This window comes from Priapulus caudatus, unplaced genomic scaffold (genome assembly GCF_000485595.1).
Source record: "Priapulus caudatus unplaced genomic scaffold, Priapulus_caudatus-5.0.1 Scaffold754, whole genome shotgun sequence".
NCBI classification, from domain to species: domain Eukaryota; kingdom Metazoa; phylum Priapulida; class Priapulimorpha; order Priapulimorphida; family Priapulidae; genus Priapulus; species Priapulus caudatus.
The window spans coordinates 98,708-104,587 of record NW_014577815.1 but is presented as its reverse complement, the minus strand read 5'-3'; the positions used below and the strand labels follow the sequence as shown (position 1 = coordinate 104,587).

The window sequence follows — 5,880 nt, the reverse complement described above, 5'->3', positions numbered from 1 at the left end:
ACCCCTCCCCCTACAGTGCCTACACCCTCTCTGTCTCTACAGTGTATCATCCCTACACCCCTCCCTGTCTCTACAGTGTATCATCCCTACACCCCTCCCTGTCTCTACAGTGTATCATCCCTACACCCCTCCCTGTCTCTACAGTGTATCATCTCTACACCCCTCCCCCTTACACCATCCCTGTCTCTACAGTGTATCATCCCTACACCCCTCTCCCTACAGTGTATCATCCCTACACCCCTCCCACCTACACTCTCCCTGTCTCTACAGTGTATCTCATCCCTACACCCCTCCCCCTACACCCTCCTTGTCTCTACAGTGTATCATCCCTACACCCCTTCCCCCTACACCCTCTCTGTCTCTACAGTGTATCATCCTTACACCCCTCCCCCTACACCCTTCCTGTCGCTACAGTGTATCATCCCTACACCCCTCTCTATACATACACTCTGGTATGTTACCTGAGTACATATACACCTGAGTACATATGCACCTATGCACATATACACCTGTACTCATACTCTGGTATGTACGCACTTGTCTTGAACTCGTGGAGAAATGAATTGCGCAACGAACCCACACAGCTGATGAGTAGCGAATGGATTGCACGTGCACTACTGTTTTGATTTAGGCCAAGTAAAGCATTGTTTCTTGTTGCGATTCACATTCTCATAATCTGCTTCCAGTAAACCACACGTACACGCACGTGCACGGGCACACACACACACACGCGCGCACACACACACACACACACACACACACTCGGCAATCAGCAGAGCGTCCCCTTGCGCAATCATGCGTGTACGTGTCGCAAGATCTCTGTGTGAGATGGATGTCTGGACGCGTAGTGGGTCGCGTAGCCACGGCCTTATTTTTATTGATGGCCAGGCGGGCCACCAACCCGACAGTTTCAGGTGGCCCGACGCCGTTTCAGATGGCCATTGGCACCCGTGCCACCGTTAAAGTCTAGCCCTGGCTATGCGCATTGGGAATCTGTACGTCACAGGTCAACAAAATGGCGCTCGAAATATCACCGCCCGTCACTTCGAAATTTTGTAACCGGTTATAATAGTTTAATACAGAGTATTGTGATACATAGTAAGACCCAGGATAGCGGAGAAAGGTTCGTGTTTAGAATAAACCCAGTTTGGAAGTTCTAGTCTGGAAAAATGCACCATAAAGCCGCCTGTCTGTCTGTGTATCACGATTCATATTGAATCGTGTCCCTAGTATATCATACTACCCAGTCTACCCTGCATTACTTAGAGGCTACATTATATCTTGAGTTCGCAGGGATGCTGCGGTATATTTTGTTATGACCTATAAATAGTCTGAGATTGAACTTCCCAGCTAAGAATAAGTATTTTATGAAATTTATTATTTATGTTTACTCTTTCATACTCGGGTATAATGCAGACCACCCTACTGCGTTCTGTAGGTGGTTTCTATAGTGACGGGAGTGTATATATGAGGTGCTTTAGTAATATTGTTGGACTGCAGAACAATAATGGGTAATTGCATACAGCTCCAGGTTAATTTCCAGATCCCCTGCTAGGCACTAGTATTATATTGACAAACGGTTCAGCCCATTTGTTAGAGGAGAATACTTGTGTAGTTTTCAGCACTTTTTATAAGTTAACTTGTGCATATATTTATACTACACGTCATTTTCTATATTCATGGAGTTTAGTAGAATTACAAAGGAAGTGTAATATAGCAACGGTGTTATTTCGTATATACAAGTTAGTAATTGCTAGATGTAAGCATCAAATAATTCACGGAAATTTAATAACCATACTTAGTCTTAAACGTGGATTTAAAATCTTGCTGAAATCGGCCAGGTTTCCAGTTATTGCCGTGATGCCATGTGCAGAGATGCCAACCACTACACTTCGTTTGCATTTTGACCACTACGACCAGTTTGCATACAACTACGATTTTTATTTTGTTTCAGTGTTACATTGATATAACATGATTGAAAATAACTACATGTATTTAGCAGCAAACATCAGTGTAAACTTACTGTCATTTTGGGTCCCAGAATGCAGGAAATTGCATCTCGGAATCAAAAATTTTCCGGGGGGGCATTCCCCGAACCCCCCTAGCATACTCGGGTCACCACGACTACAGATTTCAGACATCCTCACTACAGTTTGCTCAGAAAAGTGTTGGCATCTCTGCATGTGAACTGGTAAGGTGCAGCTCCGTGCTAAGTTTAAGTATTTCAATGGCCCTTAAATATCTTGTTTTGTTCATTGAGTTGATTGTGAGCGTGGTTTCTTCAACACTTATATATATATATCTCATATGAAGAAGTTTTCTGATTTCACATAATCGACATTATCTTGTGCATTGTTTGTCAGTTAACCGTATTTGCTTGTATTATGTGTAGTAGTATTGAAATTAATCATCAGTACAATATTGCATACTGCCGATGAAAAGTGTGTGATGAATGACAGGTGAGTGGTGTGAGTTCATTGCAGGCAGACACTTATTGATTGGGTCGCTCATGCTCGTTTCTCATTCTGGCAGCTGCTGCACTGCGGCATGTATTTATCATTACCTGCGTAGCTGCTCAATTGTAGCTGCAGCAGCGCTGCGCATGCCTATATAAAGTAACGTGGTTTACCTGTGATATCAACTCTCGTGACAAGTTAGTGACGGCGTATTCGTGTGCGGTACCTTGTCACCTAAGGTCTTCCTCATTCAGCTATTGAAAGTGCAACCAGTTCTTGCCACTTGGTATGTATACTTTGTATACATGTATACCTTGTATCTAGCGTGTGATTATTTATTGTAGGAAATGTTCATTGTTTGATGTGATGTAACTCAAATGGTTGTAAATTGTCTTATGGTGTCAATTGTAGTGAGCCAATAGCTGCGTTCACACGATATACACGGCCTCGCTGGTTCCGTACTTATCTGGTGCTGAATTCGGCTGAAATACCGTGCTAAGACAACCCGGAGCGTGCACAGGAGAATCGAGGCTTAGCTGGCTAGGTATAATATAGGCTGGTACCCGGTCGACAGTTCCACACGCTACACTAACGTCGTGTAGCGAACGTCTACCAGTCTAGGTAAGCGCACTACAGTTTCGCAATTCGAAATTGCGTTCACACGACAGACAATACACGGCCAGCGTGGTGCCGAATATACGCAGCTTATTCAGTACCGTACTGAATTAAACATTAGATACAATAATGTAACCCAAACACAGGATAGGGTTACAACGCGAGCCTATTCTTTTCTTTGGAGGAACCTCTCTCTGAGTGATTCACTCAAGGCGGTTCCAAGGATAGAGAACATGGGTCCCAATAAAACCAATGTGCCTAACCCCAACCCTAACCCTAATCCTAACCCTAACCATAACCCTAACCTATTATATTGATATAATATTATATTTATATTGATGTAAATGACATTGGTTTTATTGGGACCCATGTTCTCTATCCTTGAACCGTTTTGGTCCTGAGTTTCCTCTGACCAATGCCCACATCGACGATTTTGGTGGATTTGGTGTGGGTTAGATCAGAACAACTTGCCTATACAAAACGTGGATTTTCTCCGATCCCGCCGAGGATCGCTGTATCATCGCTCCAAACTCACAATTGGGGCTATCAATCAAGACCTGACGCACATAGAAAACTGGATAACTTATAAGTTATATGCTTGCTCGCGGTGGTAAGTACACTTGTACTCTTTTACCTTAGTCGTATTTCGATTTGAAAATTTGTTGCTAACAATTTCCCTCCGACATCGGCCATCCATCGTGCATTCAACTGCATTTTGGGAAACAACAGAGTAGCATATTTTGGTAGCGTGGTAGTTTCCCAAAATGCAGTTGGATGCACGATGGATGGCCGATGTCGGAGGGAAATTGTTAGCAACAAATTTTCAAATCGAAATACGACTAAGGTAAAAGAGTACAAGTGTACTTACCAACGCGAGCAAGCATATAAGTTATCCATTTTCGATCTATGTGCGTCAGGTCTTGATTGATAGCCCCAATTGTGAGTTTAGAGCGATGAAACAGCCATCCTCGGCGGGATTGTAGAAATTCCACGTTTTGTATAGGCAAGTTGCTCTGATCTAACCCACACCAAATCTACCAAAATCGTCGGTGTGGGCATTGGTCAGAGGAATCTCGGACTAGGCGGTTTTATGGTATGTTTATCGAGACTACAACTTCCAAACTGGGTTTATTCTAAACACGAACCTTTCTCCGCTATCCTGGGACTTACAATGTATCACAATACTCTGTATTAAACTATTATAACCGGTTACAAAATTTCGAGGTGACGAGCGGTGATATTTCGAGCGCCATTTTGTTGACCTGTGACGTACAGATTCCCAATGCGCATAGCGTTCGGCTAACTTCGACTCCAATATCGAATGTATCATGGGATGCCTGCTTTCAAACTGCATGCAGTGCACCTTTGTACACTCAGGATACCACTGCCACAATGCTAGCACTATTTTTAAAGTGGGCGGAGCTCCGGGGAAATCCAGCGAATGGAGATTCGTAAAAACAGCGCATGATTTGAAAGTAGTAAATGGGCGCACAATATAATTATTGATTACACTTTCACGCGCCATCTCGCGGCAACTATAGGCCTAGTTTAAATTAGATTTTATTCTCATGTAACTTTGCATATGTAACTAGTACCAGGGCTCGAATTAAGCGACGAGAAGGGCAAGGCAATTTTTTTAGGGCGTGTGAGAAATCAGCAAATCGCCTTGAAATTTTTCTCTATAAAATGGAAGGACACAGAAGGCAAGTTTAAAAGGGCACCAAGGCAACCTCAAAATTTGAGAGGGCAGCAAAGGCACTTTGTAAAATAAAGGAAACTTATAACAAATTAGCTACATTCAACATCATCGTCTGCTTTTAATGCCTAGCAAAACAATTGATGCCGCCCATTAAGCTTACACCTGTAACCATCGGACGCTACACCCTCTGCTTAATGGAAGTGTACAGTAAACAAAGAAATTTTACATGCCGCTGCATCAGGCAGCGAATTAATATCCGATGCTGTTATTATTCGCCTCCTGCGACTACGGTTTTAAGCTTTCATCATTGCAGCTACAGCACGCACCGCACGAGTTTATGTTGACTGCGACTAAAAACGAAACTAGGGCAGTAGATTATAAGCCGGCACCGACGGCAATTACACAAAAGGGCATAGACAGAAGACTGCTGTCGTCGGTGTTGGATTTTCAGCAGGGCAGTAACGGCGATTGTAAGAGTCACGCGACGGCACATTGCCGTCGGTTGGCCGTCGGTTAATTCGAGCCCTGACAGTACCATATAATATATATTTACTTTTTCATCTTGAATCTTAACATATACATGTAGCTATGGCCGTGGCGTATCACATTTACCAGGTATGCGAACATAAGCTGTTACCTATAGAAATATTTAGGAGATGCACTATATTATTATTATTTTCTATGGCTGTTTACGACTCAGGGGCATAGGAATGAGTATTATTGCATGGGAGCAGTAAAAGGCATCATTGCTGTTTAAAAAAAAAAATTATATAACATAAGAGTGAAGGGAGAGGAGAGAAAGTAAGATAAAGAGAGAGAGAGTACGTAAATTGAGACGGGGAACAGGAAGAAAGCGTTAATAACAGTGTGTATGCGAGCGCGGAACGGGTACAATTAGGTCGTTGCGATAGTGAATGGTGTGCAAGGGATGGGAGATGGAGGTAGGGCAAGCGGAAGGTCGAAGGCAGGGGAGGGGATGGAGGTAAGGAGGTGAAGTGGAAGGCAAGTGGGAGTGAGTAGAAGTGGTAGGCAGGAGGGAGGGAGGTGAGCAGGCCAGGAGGGAGGGAAGTGGGACTCAGCTGGCGAGGGAGGTGGAAGTGATGTACCCTC

The 5,880-nt window shown here is 43.7% G+C and overlaps 1 protein-coding gene across 3 annotated transcripts in view; it reads left to right on the top strand.

Moving 5' to 3' along the window:
- The window catches only part of LOC106813311 (zinc finger CCCH domain-containing protein 10-like), a 20,363-nt gene that overhangs the window by 6,635 nt on the left and 7,848 nt on the right, over positions 1-5,880 (top strand). Inside the window, exon 2 of one of the 3 annotated variants that reach the window (XM_014817420.1) lies at positions 2,868-3,077. The exons of the other annotated variants lie outside the window; for them this stretch is intronic. The gene's annotated coding sequence lies outside the window, so the exon portion shown is untranslated. The remainder of the gene's footprint in view (positions 1-2,867; positions 3,078-5,880) is intronic. 3 annotated transcript variants of the gene reach the window in all.